We start from the raw sequence: 21,720 nt of genomic DNA, 5'->3' as shown, positions 1-21,720 counted from the left end.
CAGCCCAAACATTAATCTTTATTAAATGAGGTAAACTATATTTCTGGTATAATTAAATATGTGGAAATTAACTGCAACAGGTACAAGGACATGGAAATGATCAAACCCAAGATGAAATAAAACCAACTGAGATTATCTACTCTAGCAAAGCCAGGATGGCCTGTCTTATCCCTTCTGTAGAGCCCAGAGCTGCCATTTCAAAGTGTGATAGCAGAAAAGCCAAGTATTTTCCTCCATATACTACCTGAAACAGACACAAATGTAAGGATATTCAGAAAGACTGCAAGTTGTCCAGACATACATAGTTCAATATAATAAAGTATATTAATACTGCATTAAGATAGTACACATTAATGAGGTAATCAATATAGTATATAAATGTTGCACATGTTTCTAGAACAGACTGAGTGATCAGGGATATAAGTAGATCAGAAGTTGAATAAAAAGCAATATAATTTTGATAAAATTAGAACAGCATAAATTTTATTCAATTTATAACTGACTTCAAAGTTACTTCTATCAGCTAGTGCAAAATGTTTTAAATACAGCTCCTATAAGGAAAATTGTTATTTAAGGTGAGGAAGATCAGGATTAATACAAAAATTAATGTGGATAAACAAGATGATTACAAGAAAGACTGGAAAGACTTATAAAAAAACCTTAGTAGACCATGAGAATGCACCTTAAATTATCTGGCAACTATTTTCTTTAGTAATCTTGGTGTTAGATCTAGAAGGGCAATCGTAAGGCCTGCTGTCATTAAAAAGGAACAAGTGATAAGGTAGGAAGAACGATGGGTTTGGGGACTGGAAGAACAGAATCAAGACGACACTTAGTAAAATATGTTCAGTAGTAGGCATTTGAATATGTAACTTTGCTACCATCTGAAAAGTTTCAAAAAAGCAAAGGCTCATAAGGGTGACACTGTGAGCTGTCACTGTCACCCAGTCATGGATAAAAGGACAGTGAGATTTTTGGATGCATCGTTTAAGTATTCTTAGATATAAAACCAGAAAACATTGTACGGTGCACCAGTATTTCACAAGGGAAGGGCAGAGGGAGAGCTATGTATTTGGCAAAGAGGCTGTTTCAGAGAAGAGCCCTGTGGATTTATAAGAGACCACTGCAGGGGACTGGACACAGTGATCCAGGGGGTCCTTTCTACTCCCACTCTTCCAGCCTGGAACTCATAGAAGAGTAATGAGCACAAATGAAAAGGCCTATATTAATTGCTTCCAGAAGCAAACGCAGATGCGAGATCTTTGCCATAAAACTCCTCCATACCAGCTCAGTGTTTGGGGTGGGTTTTTTTTTTTTTTGGTTTGTTTTTAAGCTGGACTTTTAGAAGATTTAATAAACCTAAAACTAAATATCCACACTCATGGATTCCCCTAATGCCAAATTCTCCCAATAGACTGTTTTTGAGAACAAACCAAAAGATTATTTACAGAACTCCTCAAATGAAAGTCTTTAAGTTACTTTTTCCCCAGCTGTAGAAATACTTCTTAGACTGACTTTAAGAAAGCCCTATCTTGCTTGCAGAAAGAAACTGCACAGGCAAGGTTTCAAAGGACCAGATGAACAATGTTTCAATCAAATAATAGAAGTCCAAACCCAATTTAATTCACAGATTTTGGATTTACATTCTTTTTTACAACAATTTTTGCTATACAAGAAAAAGAATAAATTGATCCAGGAGGGAAACAAAGTATTCCCTATCAGAATATCACTGTAAATATTACAAGAGCTCAAGAGGATAGCTAAAATTTGGAAACCAAGAATACAATAAAAGTAAAAAGACTGCTGCTGTCATATAAACAGCTGAGATTCACTAGACTCCTATTCCATGACTTTAAAGTAGCTTTGAAATGACTGAGGCAACAAATTCATTTTTTTTTCTGCTCTCCAGGTTGAATGAAAATTATCTAAAAATAGACAGACTTATTCAAGGATCCTTCAGACATTTCCATTCTCTCAACTGCTTTGAGATTTAAAATACACTTCTGTTATGCCCAGTGAACAGCCAGTATACATTACTTAATATTGCCAATGCTATACAAAAACCCTATGTATCTTTTTACAGTACTGCTTCAAATTTTAGGAGTACATCATTAGTTCAATTTAATTACAACACATAACAAAATGAATACACAGTACCTTGAAGCCAACAGCACTGGGTTTTTGCACATGCATTAAGTTATTGGATATTACAGTACTGGCAGGTAAGTTCAAACCACCATTATTCAAATCTTTTCCTTCTTACATTGAACAGCAGATATTGCCTCTCCTGACAGCTACAGAATAGGCAATCCTTTTAGGAAAGATTTATAAGCCGATAGACAGTTACTTCTTTGCCTGAAACAACTGGAGTCTTAAATTGAGCTACTGACACCTCAGATGCTGACAGAGAGCAAACATTCCTCTTCACAGACATAGCTACTTCACATATACACTCTGTGAGGGCTACTGAATGTGCTTGACTTGAAGTAACTATCTGTATTCTCTAGCTGGCTGTATTTTCATCAGTGAGTATCACAGGCAGCATGAAGACAATGAGCAATTCACAAGTGAAAAGCTTTTGTTATTAACAGAAGAGAGGATTTTAATGTCAGTGCTAGCAATGCACCAAGCTCATAAATCCCAGACATACAATAATTAATGGCTGAAGATGCATCAGTAAGACCTATTTGAGCCTTCTGCTACCCTTCAGAGGCCTAGAAAGCTGAGGTGGGATTTTCTTTGGTTTTTCTTTTTGGAAGGTTCACCTTTAGTGAGCCAGCACTTAGCTCTTTCAGTACAGCAACACTCCTGCCAATCAGCATCCCAGAGCTATAAACTGACTCCAGCCTTTAATAAATCCCTGAAGAGCTGTGCTAGCTGGTCTTCCAACCCCAACACTACAGGACTAGAAGAGGAAAATCCAGGTCACATTGGCACAGGTGTTCTAGGTGAAGACCTCCATTTCCTCAAGAAAAATAATTTTGTCATGCAAGCTACAGACCTTACAAGTTCACCATTACTCAGAAGAAACCATTTTTTAAAACTAAGTATTTAGCTTCCTTATCTGAGCTAAATGCCAGTTCCAAGGCTCTTTTAAGAAGTAAAAAAACTGAACCACCCAAAATTTATATTGCAACAGGATACTGTCACAGTAGTAGAGACCGGGCTAATTAGTATACTATTTGCTGTCTGCAACAAAAACCTGTAAACTCCTCCACAGGCTTGTGACATGCCATAACACTGTATGAAGGCGGCTTCTAGCCAAAACCAGCATCACTTGGCCTTACCAGGCATATGTTCACTGTGATCAAATGTATGCAAGCAGTGAAAAGTTTCTAATAATCAAGAAGTCACACATTCCGAAGACTATTTTAAATCATCTGGCAGGTACAAGATGAGCTGTAAGTAGAGCAGGCTAGCTGACAGGACTTCTTTTCCTGTTGAAAAAAAATTAGATATACTATTGCAAGCAATATTCTTTCAGAAATCATGTGCACTACATTAGACTATGTGGAAGTAAAAACGCAGTAAGCTGTTCCATATTCTCAATGCTCGTATCTTCCACCTTCTTTTGTAGTGTTTCTGTATAGCCCAGAAAATAAAATTTACTTCCAAAATCTTTGAAAAGTCCTACATTAAAATACCAAATTACAAACTCAGTTTTTACCAGCTGAGACTGAACTAAAATTAATACTATCCTTATCAATAGATCATTCTTCATACAGATGTGTCAAATACTCAATAGAATTTTCTGCAGATGATACTTTCTTCAGTCTGCACATGCCAACACAAGCATCAGGTAGGCATTTGGTTCTGAGGTACTTTGAGGTAAGAAGCAGATGCTTCTTGAAAACACTGATGAACACAAAGGGGGTTGGAATTTCCTGTCTATTCTGCTATTAAGATAGAAGTTAGAAGAGAAGAAAACTAGCAACTCAGGTGTCAGTATTAAAGAATCACAAATTTCGAGGAGAAATCTTTGACTACTTAAAGGTCAGAAGAATTCACTGTCAGCAAGCTAGTTACACATTTTTCATAGATCTAAGACTATGAACAATCAAGCAAAAAAAATCTTTTACAAGACATTCTTGAGACCTTCCTCATACATTAGCAGAAATGGTTAAATCTTGCAAGCTAAGTCTCAAATGTTCTAAACTACCCAACCTCCATAAAGCTTCTGATTATTCTTTAGATATGTATCAAAGCCAAAAGTTAGAGTGAAATAAAATTGTTCATTAATTCTTCAAACACTTCTAAAGACAGCAGAAAATTACATAGGCAAATACTCATCATTAAGGATGAATCACTAATGGGCAAGAATTTGAATTAAAGAAAAGCAAAGTCAGCTAATTAGAAAAAAGATTATAAAGGAGATTTCTGAAAACATAGGGTAAATTGCAGCGAACAGATTCAATCATCCTTATGTAACTGCAGAAACCTCTAATCCTGAAAAACCTATTGTAGATTAAAAATAAAGAAAAGGAACTTGAAGAAATACCAAATATATTTGAAGAACATTTTTCTCTGCCTTCAGTATATGTGGAAAATATCTAAGAAATTAAGTGTTCTAGAAGAAAAGCTTTGAAAACAATACAGGTAAAGAAAAAATTATGTTATATGCTGGGGCCGTAGGGTATTTATCTTAGAGAAGCTGGCTGAATTCTGCCTAGAGTAACTGCAGAACTTGATACCTGTCTATCTGATTTGTCAGCAAGTTAAAAACTGCTGAATAGGATGTGACTAAATGTGAAGACTTAAAGAATTAGGAAATATAATTTGACAAAATAAGGGTGACAATCATTTAATACATGATGGGTTATATTATCTCAAGCAAAATAAATAATGGTAAATAATTCAAATGTTTTGTTAACAGGTTTTACTTACCATTCCTTTAACAGTGACACTGCAAATTGTTAAAAAAAATACCTCCCACCCCCCTCCACGTCTAATTCTAATCAAAAGCAACTCAGCAGTTTTGCAGGGCTAAACACTTTGAAATATAGGGAAAACATCAGATCTCCATGCAAAAAATCTAGCATCCCCCCCCCCAAAAAAATCAGAACATATGCTTCTCTTCCTCTAGAAAAAACAACTTGGTCAGATATGGGGGAAAAAAGAAAAGCTAGCACTGTCCAATTTTGTGATACACTCATGAAATTATTTCAATGTTTCTCACAGAAACTTGTGCCCCTTTGCTATAGCCATATGCAAATATAAATTCTACATAGAAAGCAAGCGGCTGTATTATACAGACAGGCCATATAGCTCTTAAGCATACATTCACACACGAAGTCTGTTTTCACATCATAAAGCTGTCTGCTCAGCAGGTAACTTCTGCTGCTAACAGCTGCTTTGTACTTAATCAACACACACAGTATTGCACTAAGGATAAGATTCCTCACATCCATCCTTCACTTTCCCTCTTGTACTCATTTGCTTTAGTTTTTCTTAATTCTGTCTTCCCAGAGATCTCTGATAACACAAGCTTGAGAAATACCATGCTTTTAAGTTCTTTATTGCCATTGTCCATCCACGTGAATGTACAGATGGTATAAAAAGAACAACCATGACATTTTCTTCAAGGACCCAGAAATTTGCCCATGTAAAGTAGGCAATGTTTGGGTTTTGGGTTCTACTTTGAATAGGTAAAAAAGAAGAAAATAACTGTCAAATAAAAAACTAAATAGGCAGAATAATAAAGCAGAGTTCTGGAAATCCTTTAGAACTTGGAATCATTTGCAAGACTGGACAAGGAAAGAAACTGAAAGGGAGAAGTTGATAGAACAGCTTGCAAACAGCCCAACAGGAGTTCTGAATACTTCCTCTGTCCCCATGGCATCTTGGTCTTCAGCATTGGCACTGGTTTTTACACAGGACCAGAGCTTAAACTCTCAGGTGAGCTACAGAGGTTTATACACTGAAGCACCTGTGATGCCTGACAGTACAAGAGAATTTGCATAAGTATCATTCTGAACTCTTACAAAGGCTAGTTTCACATTTTGAGACATTCTCACAACAGAAGTCCACTGTCCCTTTCCCTGCATTTTCCTGTGACATTCAAGAAAGCAAACTACCCTTAACTCACAGGCAGGCAGCAGCTCTCACCAATTCTGTTCCACACAAGCACATGCACGCTCTTTCCCCCATTGCTCTTATATCTACGTCTCCTAGGTTGTTATCATACAAGCAAAAATTAAGATAACAGGTAAAGTAGAGACAGGATGAAAAAGTGATCTTCTGTTGTTGCTGGAATCAAGACTATGTAACAAAGGAGAAGGAAAGAGGAGGAGAAGTTAAGACCCCGCTTGTCTAAAAATATACAGGTGCCCATATCATTCAGAAACCCTGAAGCACACAGCATTCACCTATCCACCAAATGTCTTTCTGCAACTGCAAAAGTAGACAATTATAAATGATGGAGCTAAGCACAGAAGTTGTAATTGACCATGGACATACACTTAGCTCATTTTAAGTTATGAGCAGGCAGAGTGTCCATATTGCATTAAGTGGAGGGGAGAGAACTCAGTTTGATCCACCCAGGTCCTATGCCAGTCCTAATGCAAATAAAGGAAACTGTTTTTACATTAGCAGTCCCTACAAATATGAATACCTGAAAATGCTCGATTGGTAAACAAACAAAACAAAAAAGCCCAACTGAATAGTCATGAAAGATTGGCGGAAGTTTGATGGCAAACAAAAAAAAGACAATATATGGCCAACCAGCAGAATAAAATCACTTTTAATTGCAGAATACTGAGACTGTTTAGAAAAAAAACCCCAAAGACTAAAAAGGACAAGAAATCCAGTCTGTTAACTTCATTGTTAATAGCTTTGTCCTCTCACCCCTGCCCTCACGCAGATATATTAGATAAACTTATAAAAAAATACTTAGAAACCAAGACCTCATTTGCCAGTATTTTCAGACAAACTAAATGCCGGCTCCATTGAAGGTTTTTCTTCAACTCATCTCCAATACTACAATAAACATTTTAAACATCTTCATATTCACTAGAGTAGTACTTCCAAACACTTAAGAGAAAAAACCCAACCACTAGTTAAACTTGGTTTGCTGAAACTTAAAAATACAAAGTATGAACTTTGAGACCAAGAGCATGTTACATTTAAATCCAGTCAAGTGTGACAAAGAGTATCTTAGTTTTATAGTTTTTCACAATGAACTTTTACTCTGCACTCTAGATATACCATTATAAAAAGCACACCATTAGTAATGAAAGAAAAAGTAACAAGAAAGAAAAAGGTCTAAATTTATACCCACCTGTTTGATGTAAATAAGTTCTTGGGTAGCCCTATCGAGTCACTGTAATCACAGAATTTGTGCAGGATTGAATGCACAGTTTGGATTTCCAAAGGTTAAACAGAACCTCTGAGCACTCCACCCAGTTTTCAACTTCATTGAAAAACTTAAAAAATGACATTCAAGTTCACATTTGATCAAAAAATTAGTTTTCACTTAGAACATGGAAAGTATTTAAACAGTCATTTTCACAAGAAAATTACTTATTCTCAGCATTCTGTAATAAATGCTTTTCAAATGTTGCTAGATTTCTTAATACTCTGGAAGAAAAATGGCTGATTCACTCACATATTAAATTTCAAGACTACACTCTTATAGCTAGCGACTCTGAAAAAGTTTTTCCCTCTGGCTTAACTTGTAAATTTTCATCCTAATACAAAAAAAGGTTTGGCAAATTTAAATAAAATAGCCATATCAACATATAGGCATTGCATCAGTAAGTGAAAAACGTAAATAAAATTTAGGATTTGTTATCTGTTGCACTGTACAGCAGTCCAGTGAAGAGTGTGATATGACTGGAAAAGGGGTAACATAACCCCCATTTTTAAAAAGGGTAATAAAGAGGACCCAGGGAACTACAGGTTAGTCAGTCTCACCTCTGTGCCCGGTAAGATCATGGAGCAGATCCTCCTGGAAACTATGCTAGGGCACATGGGAAATAAGGAGGCAATTGATGACAGCCAACATGGCTTCACTAAGGGTAAACTGTGTCTGACAAATTTGGTGGCCTTCTACAACAGGGTTACAGGGCTGGTGGGTAAGCAACTGACATCATCTACCTGGACTTCTGCAAAGCATTTGACACTGTCTCACATGACATCCTTGTCTCTAAATTGGAGAGACATGGGTTTGATGGATGGACTACTTGGTGGATAAGGAATTGGCTCAATGGTAGCACTCAAAGAGTTGCTGTCACGAGTGGCATTCCTCAGGGGTTGGTACTGGGACCAGCGCTGTTTAACATCTTTGTTGGCGACACGGACAGTGGGATTGAGTGCACCCTCAGCAAGTTTGCCAATGACACCAAGCTGTGTGGTGCGATCGACACACGCTGGAGGGAAGGGATGTGCCATCTAGAAGGACCTGGACAGGCTTGAGAGGTGGGCCTGTGCAAACCTCATGAAGTTCAACAAAGCCAAGTGCAAGATCCTGCACATGGCTTGGGGCAAATCCAAACACAGATACAGGCTGTCTGATGACTGGATTGAGAGCAGCCCTGCGGAGAAGGACTTGGGAGTAGCAGTGGATGGAACACTGACTATGAGCCAGCAACATGCGCTCGCAGCCCAGAAAACCAACTGTATCATGCGCTGCATGAAAAGTGTGGCCAGCAGGTCAAGGGAGGCAATTTTTCTCCTCTACTCTGCTCTTGTGAAACCCCACCTGCAGTACTGTATCCAGCTCTGGGGCCCCCAATACAAAAAGGGTATGGACCTGCCTGAGTGGATCCAGAGGAGAGCCACAAAGATGACCAGAGGGCTGTAGCACCTCCCTTATGAGGACAGGCTGAGAGAGTTGGGGTTGTTCAGCCTGGAGAAGGCTCCAGGAAGACCTTATAGCAGCCTTCCAGTACTTAAAGGGGGCCTACAGGAAAGATGGGGAGGGACTCTTTATCAGCGAGTGTAGGGATAGGATAAGGGGTAACGGTTTTAAACTGAAAGAGTATATTTAGATTACATATAAGGAAGAAATTCTTCCCTGTGAGGGTGGCAAGACACTGGAACAGGTTGCCCAGAGAGGCTGTGGCTACCCCCTCCCTGGAAGTGTTCAAGGCCAGGTTGGATGAGCCTTTGAGCAGCCTGGTCTAGTGGAAGGTGTCCCTGCCCATGGCAGGGGGGTCAGAACTAGATGATCTTTAAGGTCCCTTCCAACCCAAAACATTCTATCATTCTACGGTATGTAATTTAAGGCAGAAAGATTATTTTTTGAAAGAGTTCACTTTTGTCCCCAGTTACCTATAAGATTGATGCTAAAAATTTTCTGCATAGTGGCATAGAGAAAACCATCAGTAGAACATTAGGTACGGCAGAGATTTATTAGAGTTCACTAAATTCCGTCAGTTCCTTCAAATGCTTTGGTGCTTATTACTTTGCCAACTTTTTCCAGAAGTTGTCAGGCACTTTGTAAAACCCAGTTAATGTATTTAATTTGACACATCATTTTTGAAGGTATAAAGCTGGTAGCAACTTAAGCTTTTTTACAATTAAAAATTCATACCTGGCTAGAAGCCAAGAGAGAAACAGGTCACCATAAAAAAAAGTTAATATGTCAGAAAACATTAAAAAAGGGAATATGATGGAACTGTTTTGCAAATTCAGCTATATATTAATTGGAGACCCCAACATTTGAGTAATACAATCACTTTTTAAAGTTAAATTAAATCAGATACTTTTTAAAGCCTTTTTTAAAATTCTGTGCTCCAATTCATTTAAAATTATTTTCAGCAACTTTTCTGAAAGATTTTTGAATTCTCTGAAAATACCAGAATCTTTACAAGAGAGTAGACATGCCTGAGAAGCCACAGCACATGGTTAGACCATGGTTAAAGATTCACCAACATACTACTGTTTAAGTAGTTACTACTCCATCTTTCTCATGCCAACATGCCAGCCTTCTGCTTTGCCAGGAAAAATTTACACAGCATTGAAGAAACTCAATCAGGGAACCAACACAACTGAAAAATAACCAAGAACAACTGTGGGTTTTTAGCAATGTCAGTCTCCCAGTGCAGACCCAGACCAATCAGGTATCCCCCCAAAGAACAGTTATTTCCACTCAAATCTGTTACCTTATTAAACTCACTATTAGAGTCAACAACCACAGCGAAAGAAGTATCAGTGGAGCTACAGCTTCAGAGGCCATAAGCAGCAAATCAAAAAGTAAAGAATTTGCTCTGGTTTGTCTTTTTTTTGACCCCTATTTCTTTATTCTGAGTAGCCTCTACTATTATTTAACAGTATTAGGTAGTAAGTTTGGATTTATTTTTCCCTCTTTGCTAAACTGATGCTTGTTCAGCTATACTTTTTAAGCACTGCATTTAAGAGTACATGCCAGATTAAGATCTTTTGAAGTTGACTGGGAAAGGATCCACTTAGACGTGAAACAGGCTTTTTTTTTTTTTTCTTTTCACCCCACTGAATCTGAACTTCAAAGATGGCCCCAATGAGTTCTTCAGAGCTCAGTCTGTGAAAACTAATCTTATGAAAGATGCTAACAGGTTTGCAAGAAAGAAAAAAAAATCAAGGTGAAGATAAGCACAAAATGTCAATACCAAGGATATCAAGTGGAGGACAACATTTAACACACTAAATACAAGTGAATTAGTTAATCTTTTCTGCCAAAGGAAACATATTTGTCATACCACATCTTTGCCTGTCTGTCCTTAAACTTTGGTTCTCCATTTTGTTCCAATCAAGCTTAAAAAAAACACAGTATCAAGTGGGAGATGCACACAGAGAGAAGGCTTGACAAGAACTTAGTTGTTAAACACCTCACTGGGCAGCCAGTGACTACTGAATTCCAGCTCATTGGCCTAGATCACTCTTTTCAAGATGATATACTGAAACAGTAAAGGTAAGTTTAGGAGAACTAAAAATGGGGTGCTTTACCCACTTGGATATTGCACTTTTCAATACCCAGAGACAACCACAGTAACAGATAAATTAGGCTTCTGCTAATATCTAAGGGGATTCTTATGGACACCTGTTTAACAGCTGCAGACAACTCAACTGGTCTACCAGGACCTTGAAGAAACAGAAAAATATGGAACATGCAGGTGGTGGGTTGACCCTGGCTGGATGCCAGGTGCCCACCAAAGCCGCTCTATCACTCCCCCTCCTCAGCTGGGCAGGGGAGAGAAAACATAATGAAAGGCTTGTGGGTCAAGATGAGGACAGGGAGAGATCACTCACCAATTACTGCCACGGGCAAAACAGACTCAACTCAGGGAAATTAGTTTAAATTAAACCAATGAAATCAGAGTAGGGCAATGATGAATAAAAACTAAATCTTAAAACACCTTCCCTGCCATGACTCCCTTCTTCCCAGGCTTAACTTTACTTCCAATTTTCTCTAACTCCTCCCCCACCAGTGGTGCAGGGGGACAGGAAATGGGGGTTGTGGTCAGTTCATCACATGTTGTCTCTGATGCTCCTTCCTCCTTAGGGGAAGTACTCCTCACACTCTTCCCCTACTCCAGTGTGGGGTCCCTCCCACAGGAGACAGTCCTCCACGAACTTCTCCACCTTGAGTCCTTCCCACGGGCTGCAGTCCTTCACAAACTGCTCCAGCGTGGGTCCCTTCCACAGGCTGCAGGTGGATATCTGCTCCACCGTTAACCTCCATGAGCTGCAGGGGCACAGCCTGCCTCACCATGGTCTTCACCACAGGCTGCAGGGGAATCTCTGCTCCAGTGCCTGAAACACCTCCTCCCTCTCCTTCTTCACTGACCTTGGTATCTGCAGGGTTGCTTCTCTCACATATTCCCACTCTTCTCTCTGGCTGCAGTTGCCATTACACAGGTTTTTTTCCCCTTCTTAAATACATGATCCCAGAGGCGCTATCACCATTGATGGGCTCAGCCTTGGCCCATGGCAGGTCCATCTTGGAGCCGGCTGGCATCGGCTCTGTTGGACATGGGGAAGCTTCTAGCAGCTTCTCACAGAAGCCACCTATGTAGCCACCCCGCTACCAAAACCTTGCCATGCAAACCAAATACAATGCAATGAAAAAGTAGTAGCATACATGCAGTCTCTAGGTGCTCCCTTTGCTCTAAGATACATCCAAAGCAGACAGACCTGAGCAAATCATCAAAAATTCCTGGATCACATTTTGTACTAACCTCCTCTGCAGGTTTACAGCCATCTGGATGGTCCACTAGCACTGGTGGCAAAATCCCAATACATTGCTGTAGAGTGCCTGTGGTAGGAACCATAGAGCCACAGACCTGCCTAGGCCATTCTGACATCAATGTAGAAGCAAAAGAGGTCTTCCATCCACAAGGTCTTAAGGCTGTCCTAGAAGAAGAACAGAAAGTCAAGTAAGTTTCAGGTTCGATTCTGGCAGAGCTTGAGGTGGAAGGAGAGGAAAGTTTCCCAGTATTTAATACCTGAAAATCCAAAACCCTGTGCAAGGGAGAAGGAGCCAAAAGACTGCTTCTAAAAAGATGCAGTGAACTGAGCCTGTGAGGAAAACAACATATGCAGGGTAGAGTGGAGAGGTGGAACAAGTCATCAAAATTTTTTAGCCTTTCAGATGATATAAGTGGGAGGACTGCCTGTCCTCCCAAATAAGCAGTTATGTATTTTTGAGTTCTATATATGTCGCCCTCTATCCAATCATGAACATTTAGCACAACAAACTATGAATTGTTCTCGATAAGGCTAGAAAACAGCCTCCTCAATGGTACACATTCACATGAGCAGCTCCCCAGATGATCATTCTTTCGGACTAAATTTTCCCATACATATTCTAGCTTATAGATGTAGGTTTTTTTACATTCTTTCATCTCTCGCCCACAACTTAAACATTAGCATTTATAATGACAGCTTTTGTAAAAAAAAAAAAAGGTGTTATTAAACTAACACAGACCTGATGCTTAAGTAATGTTTTTTCACTTCTAAAAATAAAGTGACACCTGAAAAATGATGCCTGAGCTTTTCCAAGTGTTATCTGTTAAAATTTTAACAATATTTAATGAATTCCTTCAAATCCCTTTCTTTACCCAGTTAATACAGCAATGTCTGAAGGAAATTCTAAGCAGCTGAAAGGTAAACAAAACATCTTAACAGACAAGAAAGCAGATTGTTTCAAATTTTAATGCAATTATAACTTGCCTACACTTAAGTAATATTTGCCATATATTATGAACTTGTGTTGTATTTGCCATATTACACATGAGCCTAAGTTATTCCAGTTTATTACTCTACCTGTTTAAACTGTTAGCTTTACGTATTGCCTATCCAGATGAAAAATTATGTACAAGAGAAAAAAAGATGCTGACACTATGATGACATGACAGTATGGAGGAAATACATGGTAAGGAAAACTAAGATTGGCAGTAATAGAGAAGATGTTTATCAACTGCTTATTCTGAAACAGATTATTACCCCAGTACTGAGTCAGGTGAAGTAAGTACAATACTTGGCAGTTTCTCAGTTTTTTGCATATCAAAGTAGAAAGGGAAAATGTCTTAACTCCTAATTTTGTTCTCCATTTGAGGACAGACTACCAAAACACTGATAAAGCACACCGATAGAATAGGAACAGTAAGCAATTTTATATGCACAGAAGTACCTTAGAGTCTGAATATTAAAAGAACTGGCTAGGGATCTCCCGGAAATAATACCAATTTTTACCAAACCTGAAAAAAATATGGAAGTTTCAAAGGGTCAGAAAAATACAGATCACAAGATGATCCAAGACATACCCAGAGGGACACCTAACATAAATCACATGATTGTTACCTTTCTGAAAGTGTTAAATATTAAGAGAACATGACATAATTCTGAGGAGACCCAACCACCTTTATCAAAGCAAATTAGTGACAGCCCTCAAGAAGGTTAAACACAGACTTCCGTCATATATCTGACTAGGCTCTACGCATTGCACTGTAACATGCAATACACCAAAAAAAAAATCAGTGTTTCTTATGCTAAATTAGCTTTTTTTGTATCCTTTTTCTTCAGTAAAACTCAAGTACTTTACAGAGGTGGAAAACATGATCCATTTTTACAGATGGGGAATCCAGTCCATCTGGGAGCAAGTCTTCTTCTATCTGCTCAAGAGTTTTAACTGAAATATCTGGTTAGATGAAGATTCATATTTTAATGTTTTAATGTTTTTGCTAATTTATATATTTCTTCAAAGGATCCTAAGACCACAGGCTCTTTGTTCACTGTTGTCCAGGCACTGAACAGAAAGAGCTCTTATAAAACACAAAACCAAAACGTGAACAATGAGAGAAGGACACACAGAGAATGGTCCATGTCGTCATTAACAAGCAAGGCACATCTACCAAGGGCAGATGTTCGCTTTTTTGTTGTGAACTTCCACACACTTAAAAGCTTATAATTTCCCTTGATCTCTTCTTTGGGTTACAAAAATGCCAATTCAATCATTCTTTCTGCACATACTATCTTTTCTAAATCACCAGTCATTACCATTACTCCCCTGAGGCAAATTAACTGTGCCTACATCTTTCTTCAAGTACAATGGCCAAAACTGATGCAGTGTTTTAACCTTACAACACTGAACAGAGCCAAACGTTCAACTCTACCACTGTTTATTCATGCCAATACATACATACATCTCTTCCTTCTGTGGCTTGTCCTAGAGTGGGGTGGGGAATAGGGTGGCAGGAACAACTTAAACAGCTGTTCTCCATCTTATTTTTATGTTATTTTGAGCTAAATATAAGGCATTTCACTTACTGTTCTAAAGCACATCCTATTCTTTCAGGCCATCTTTACAACATTCAAGATTCTTCTGAATTGCCATCGCAACTGCATGTACCTGCATTTATTCCCAAACACTTCTTGTCTTCAGATTTCATAACCATATGTTATTCCATTACCCAGTTCATGAACAAGAACCATAAGCTGAAACAACTACACAAAATCTACACAATATGCTTTCTCTTGCTTAAAGTGAACTACTGAAAGATAAAACTCTGTCTACTGTTAACCTAATGATCTTACACACACCCTAAAATAGCTTTTTTTTATCTAGGCCATGTTTCCTTAGCTTGCTCTGTAAGAGTATCCCATGTAGCTTTCTCCAGTCCACAAGCTTCCTGTTGTAGAGGATGTTAGATTGGCTTGATTATGCATTTCTGATCTTTACAATAAGGCTTCCAAATTTGTTTCGTAAATTGCATGTTCAAAGAGAGGACTATCTTACCTGTAACTACCTCTCTTCAGTATGTTTCTACTCTAGCTGGATTTTTTCCATTATATCCCATCAAGAACAAACACTAAGGCACAGTGTGCACACACAACTGGCTGGTGATTTTCTCATGGTTCCAATTCAAAACAATTCTGGGCATTTTAGCCAGAAACAGGCAAAAGAAACCAAGGTGAAGATGATGTACTGTGCCCTTCCATTTTCTTGATATAAATCCAAAGTAACCCAGAAAAAAGTAATAACCTACACACACTGCTGATGTGGACAGGCAAGTGGGTTAGGAGACCTGGACACAGATAACAGAATATGTAGGTGAACAAAAAAAATAAATCATCTGTTGCAATAGCAGTTATGAGTATTTAGATTAAGGCTATGAGTAGCCATTAGCTTTCAATGGTCCATGCCATGTTATGCTGCTACACAATTTAAACTGAAGACTACTTCTGCTTTAAACTGTTCATACAAATAGCCTATAGACTTGAAAGGAAGTTGTTCGAGCTGGGATTTTGGAATTTGGAATCCAAGCAGCTTCTGTTAATCAGAAGTTTTCACATCAACTCCAAGCATTTCACAGGTTGAAAGTTAGATGAGGATGATTCTAGGCAGAGGTCTCCCTTACCAGTAATTTTTACTGTCCTGTTTTATACTCCATTACCACCAGCTAGATGTTCTGTCACCACAAGCACCAGACCCTCTGAACTAGTAGCACCTAGCAACAAAGATTGGTTGAGGTTTTTTTTTTAAACTGACTTTTTGGGGAAATTCAACACTCTGAGCTTTTATTTAAACCTAAACAAATTTTAACCAGCCACTCTGATATGCTGACCAGGTTCGCAGACACAATATTTGTAGAGTGCAAGATATAATTGTCTTATGTTCAAGTAATTGTCTGTACTTAAGTCTCAATATTTGCATTCCCATTATTCAGAGAACTTTCTTCTGACACATTTAATGTTAGTGACAGCAACAATCATGCAGAGCTACCTATGCACAATGAAATATCTGTCACTCTTTATCCCACTTATCACTTTCACCTCTTCCTAAATATAATATGGATTGACTGTATGATTTTTTTAGTCATGCATTACCTTCCCAGTCTGTACAGTCAGTTTCTGCTTATTCAGAGACATCTCCCCACACACACAAAATCATACAGGTGCCATAATGTATATAGCCAAGTCCATTTCCTCAGCTTATTTTTCTACGAGGTCAGTCCAGTGGTATGACCCTGCACGTGGTCAGAAACATCAGCACAAGGGAGTGAACATGAAAGCATGAAAAGGAGAGAAAATTATTAGACTGCCATGAAACTCCAGAGAAAACAGATTTATAACACAGAGAACCACAGCTTCGACCTGCTGGTCTTAAAGTGACCGGCAATACGTAAAACTAGAGCATACAACAAAACTACCACAGTTTTATTCCATAAGTCTCCATGGCTTTACCTTATACATAAAGACAGCAAGGAAAATAATCATTTCAATAAATCTTCCTTAATCCAAAGATTTTTTTCCTGCAACTTGTCAAAAAAGAAAGATTCATGGGCATAATTCATAATACAATCAGGAAAACCATAAACACAGGTATGTGTTTAACAGGTGTAAAGTATACACTGTTAACATAGTATCTCTCTAAAACTTATAAAAAATTGTCAAGGTGTTATTTTGATCAGGCTGACATCTACAGTGTATGTCCTTACTTTTTTTTCTTGGCCTTCACCAATCGGTTGTTCAACCAAGCAATGATTCTGGAAAGTACAGCCATGCAAACAATGCAGCAGCGCCTTCTTCACAGGCCTCCTGCCTTCTTCTGTCTTCTGGGGACACTGACTCAAAGCAACACAAGCCAACACTAGCAGTGTATGAAAGGGACCAAGACTGATTGAACCCATAGGCAGTCTTTAAGTAAACATTATTTTTAGAAGTCAACTGTAAAATGCACTCCCCACCACCCCCGCCCCCAAGTCAAGACTATGGCAAAGCTTATTTTCACTTTGTCTGACAGAACTACACTGCTGGAAAGCACAAGAAAAAAACCAAAACACCACGAGACAATCTACTGCTCTCAATAGTAAAGTGTCTACTATCATATTTAGCATCATTACTAAATCTCTTTGGACTGTAAGAAATACCTTTTTCAAAATTCAAACAGTATCTACACAGAATTGCACAACTCGAACAAGAAAAAAGCTATCTTTTATAACCTCACAACTGCTCTCCAGAACAACAAAACCCAAATTATTTGCAAATCAGGAGCAGCACTACAGGTCTGTAAAGACGATGGAAGTCTTTCTTAACTCTCATGATTCAAAAACATTAGTAAAGCAATCAGCAAAATCTGATTATTTTGACAGCATTAACACACATCAGCCTTACGTATGAGCACGGAGCATCAATGGTCGGGGCATGCTTGCCTTCAGTGGGACTATCAACAAAGAGTTGTGTGTTGACTGCTGCGAGCTGGCAGACACCCTCTGCACCTTCTCTTCAGCCTCCAGGGAACACTACCCTCATTGTTTCACAAGTATGCAAAGCAACCAGCACGGATTCATATGGAGGATGTGAGCCACAGTGCAAAATACATTAGACACCTCTCGGCTCCTTCAGTTGACAAAGCATTCACTATGAAGGAACCCAGAAGTCAAAAAAATAAGATTTAGTGTCAACCACAAGTTTTGTTTATTTTGCTTGTTTATAAAGAGTGGGTAATTTAGTTTTTCATTAATATTTCTATTGTAATGGGGTATTGAAAACTTAAAGTCCAAGCAACTTCCCTCAAAATCTTACTTTCCTATCCTATTCCACAACAGTGGAATCTCAGTCTTGTCTTCTCTCCCTCTGCTTACAAGAGCTCAGATGGGACCAGCAGCAGATGCACACCCCTGACATTACAGGCAATGCATTTCCTGTATACAAAGCACTGACTTTGGACCTCATTGACACCTCTTCACCCCAAGTCACATGAAGCTCAGGAGACATCAGATAATTATCATTTACTGTAAGAGCTCAGGTAGTCATCTTCCTCAAAAAATGCAAGTATGGCAACAGCCTTAAACCAAGCAGCAGCAATTAGGCAGAATCATCAACCCCCTCCTGTATGCCAACTGGCATTAACCCCAGCTACCTATATAGATGTGTGCATGTGTACATGTGCATAGGTATGTACAAAGCGGATTTCTTCATTTAGTTATTATGAATGGGGCTTGACTTCCACTTTCAGAGTACTGTCCTTTGCTAGAAAAAGTGTATGTGACATTAACACTGGCAAACAAACATAGGATCCCTTCAACTGAGAAAGACAATGCTTTCTGTTTTACCTTTTCCAGTCTTCCCTGACTCATTAGAAAAGAGTAAAAGTTCCTAGACCTACCGAGGAAAAAAATCCTATTTAATTATGAATACAAAATAGTTAAATACATAACTACATTAAAATCAATCACAGCCTCCCTCAAACGTTCAGTAAAATCACATGTCCTGCGATGATCAATGCTTTCTTGAACAGTGAACAGAGCGCTTCAGAAGAGCTGACTGCTATATTCTCAGGTATAATACTGAATTAAATAATCTGTAACCTCTCATTTTCTGATCTGGTGCAAAAAAACCAAACAGACAGATAGCTTACAGGGGGAGGGTGTGGGACAAAGAGTTTAGAAAAAAAAAATGTACCCAAATTATTGTCATACCCAGTTTCTCCATTTCCACTGATAATTTTTAATGGAACTACAAAGAGTGAGATTACAAATATTTCCCATTGCCTTGGAGATGATCACAGGGATGCAAAATTATGGACATTCAAATATGCTGCTTTAATGGTGCTTAAAAGATCACAACCTCAGCCTTCCACAGGTCACAAAATCAGTTTGCAAGTGGCAACAGGCAACTGTGGGATAATAAAATTACAGCAACTCTGTCCTATACATAGAGAAAGGGAACTACAGAATTGTACTACTTGTGACCAAAGGCTTAGCTTTTCTGCAGATCACACACACATATTATAGTGTGCACTATAGTGTATTACTTAAAGAGAGAAAAGAGGGAAGGGGAGGTATCTAAGCAAGATCCTAAGACTTGCCATTCACAAGAGGCAGTACTTGAAATAAATCAACTGGTAAATTTGTAAAAGCAAATGTCAGATTTACACAATGCTTCTCAGAATTTACAAAGGTTCTCAATGATATAATATTTTTTCATGAAGATAATAAAGTGCTAAGTGGTAGGAAGTCCCCAAAGTAAAAACCACTGTTCCACACATCTAATTATGTGTGTTTAGACACTGAGAAATCATTTCTTCCAGCACTTTGGTGTAAGAGACAGTCTACCATCTATTCAGCTCTATACCTTCCATGCAAAAGAAATATTAGACTCCTTACTTTAAACCAAGTAATATATGGCTGTACACAGAGCTAAAAAAGGCTGTTTTATATATTTACTAACTTAAGAACCAAATGCTACCATTAAAAAAACCTCACAAATCAAATAAGAAGTATTGTCTTGCAAGATGTAATTAGCACTTGTTAATCAAAGAGGAAAATGAGAAAAATGTATTCTTGTCCACAAACTTTTACAAAGCCCTATATTATCACACATTACAACATTAGTCACCCAGTAATGAAAATATTAGTGACAGCTGCTCAGGAGGTGAACAAGCATATCTTAACTCCGAAGTCCAAAATAACACACTGCTTATTAAGAGGACTTTAAGTCAGCACATAAAAGTAAACCTTTAGAAAAAATTTTGCCTGGAGCACAGAAGTAATACACAGAACCTCCCCTAAGAAAAAAGTCTGGCCTGAGGACTCAGTTCTTTGAAAATATTAATGTTCTATTTAAAACAAAAATTTTGTGGTGAGAGAAATAAATGGAAGAGAAGAGGGAAAGGCTTGTTGCCTTCTGCCAGATTTAAGGCATTTCAGTAAGGCTGTCTGTCAGTGTCAACAGGAGAATACGTACCCTAAAACAACAAACTGCTTGACTGAGCATATGTCTTCACACACAAATACTAACCCTCCCACAGAAATTCTAGTTTCAGATATCTTCATCTGCCTTCAGGCAAAGCTCTGCTGCTTGCAACAGTATCTGAAATTTGGCTGAGCTGACAAATGACTATCATTTCTCATTTGCAAGAGTAGGAAGATCACTTTAAACAAAAAAAACTTCCATTCTTTTAAGTAGAAACAGGCAGACAGACATTTTCTGGCTTCAGGTGAGATAATGGTCCCTATTTCAGGAAGTTTTGTTTACCACCAAGGAACACAGGAAACATTACGTTATCAAGTTTCCAAAACAATGGATTCAGTTAGTAATACAGATCCTAAATTCTTTCTTGTCCCTTTCTGTAAAATCAGTAACAGGTAGTTGAAACAGAATACTGAGAGCTATTAACGCTGTCATAACACGGATGAGGAAACTGCAACAATAAACCAATGAATTAGCTTTTCTAAAAAAAGCACTGCTGTTTTAATGCAGCCTTTGGCAATGCAGCAATCCAGTACATAGTTTCACAAACCATGTTGCAAACCTTAAGATTTCTTCCTAGAAATACCCTGCTTCACTTAGTTTACTAATTGCTAGGTCAGTCAGCTGTTTCCAGTGTCTTTATTTTTACAAGCACAAACCCAGAAGATCGTTTGGTATGCAGAAAAAGGTATGGAGTTTACACATACATCATGCCTAAAATCAAGAATACTGAAAATCAGCAGCACTGCAGCTCAAGGAATGCATAATAATGTCCCCTAGTCCCTCAGCATTTGCTTCTATCTCCACACTCCTTTCTGACATCATCACATTTGGGTACAGGTTAGAACTAATTTAGCACAGAAACATACTGGCATCCAGAAAATTTTGCAATCTGTTTCACAATACTTGCCTAAGGAAGGGAAAGAATGGCCAGGAAAAGACTTTTTACTTCAGCAGCAGTGGCAGACTGGCATGTTCATGAAGCTAACAACCTAATTCTTAAATTTTGAGACTTGCCATTGTTGTTATGCTAAATCTCAACAGGTCTGTTACATGGTAATTATGTCTTCTATTTTCTCTGTTTGTTTTTCAGTTATTCTGTATCTGTTTTTCATCTCATTTTAAACATCTTCTTTAGCAGCTGGACATTGTGAATTACATCATAACATCATGAGGGAAGGATTATTAATCTAATACCTGGCAGAATGCTTCAGGATCTGAGAAACAATCACTACTGGAAATCTCTATCAGCTATTCAGATATAAATTCAACCATTTTCAGTAACTGGAAAAACACCAGTTGTACAAACTCTTGCTTCCCAAAAACACCTTGCTGGTTCAGGGTTGAGGAATAATTCTTTTTTGAATATTCTAGAAAGAGATGAAACAAGAATCTTCCATACATAAGCTCCTCTTAGGGTACATCAAAAGTTAGGTAGCAATATGAAAACATTCAGAATGTTTAAGTTTCTAATCAACACCTAAACAAAGTTAGTAAAGATAAAATAGTGTAACAAATAGGCTAGGTACTTGCAATGTTGAAAGAAAG

General features: G+C 38.2%; 1 protein-coding gene across 4 annotated transcripts in view; it reads right to left on the bottom strand.

Moving 5' to 3' along the window:
* GALNT1 (polypeptide N-acetylgalactosaminyltransferase 1) overlaps positions 1-21,720 on the bottom strand; it is a 91,926-nt gene that overhangs the window by 54,497 nt on the left and 15,709 nt on the right. Inside the window, exons 2-3 of one of the 4 annotated variants that reach the window (XM_074825038.1) lie at positions 12,423-12,495; positions 12,156-12,330 (exon numbers count right to left, since the gene is read on the bottom strand). The gene's annotated coding sequence lies outside the window, so the exon portion shown is untranslated. Of the gene's footprint in view, positions 1-3,287; positions 3,438-12,155; positions 12,331-12,422; positions 12,496-21,720 lie in introns of all 4 variants that reach the window. The other 3 variants (XM_074825056.1, XM_074825028.1, XM_074825048.1) reach the window with 3 other exon arrangements.

The sequence above is a fragment of the Strix aluco genome, chromosome 1 (genome assembly GCF_031877795.1).
Source record: "Strix aluco isolate bStrAlu1 chromosome 1, bStrAlu1.hap1, whole genome shotgun sequence".
NCBI classification, from domain to species: Eukaryota; Metazoa; Chordata; class Aves; order Strigiformes; family Strigidae; genus Strix; species Strix aluco.
This window is presented reverse-complemented; position numbering and strand designations above follow the sequence as displayed.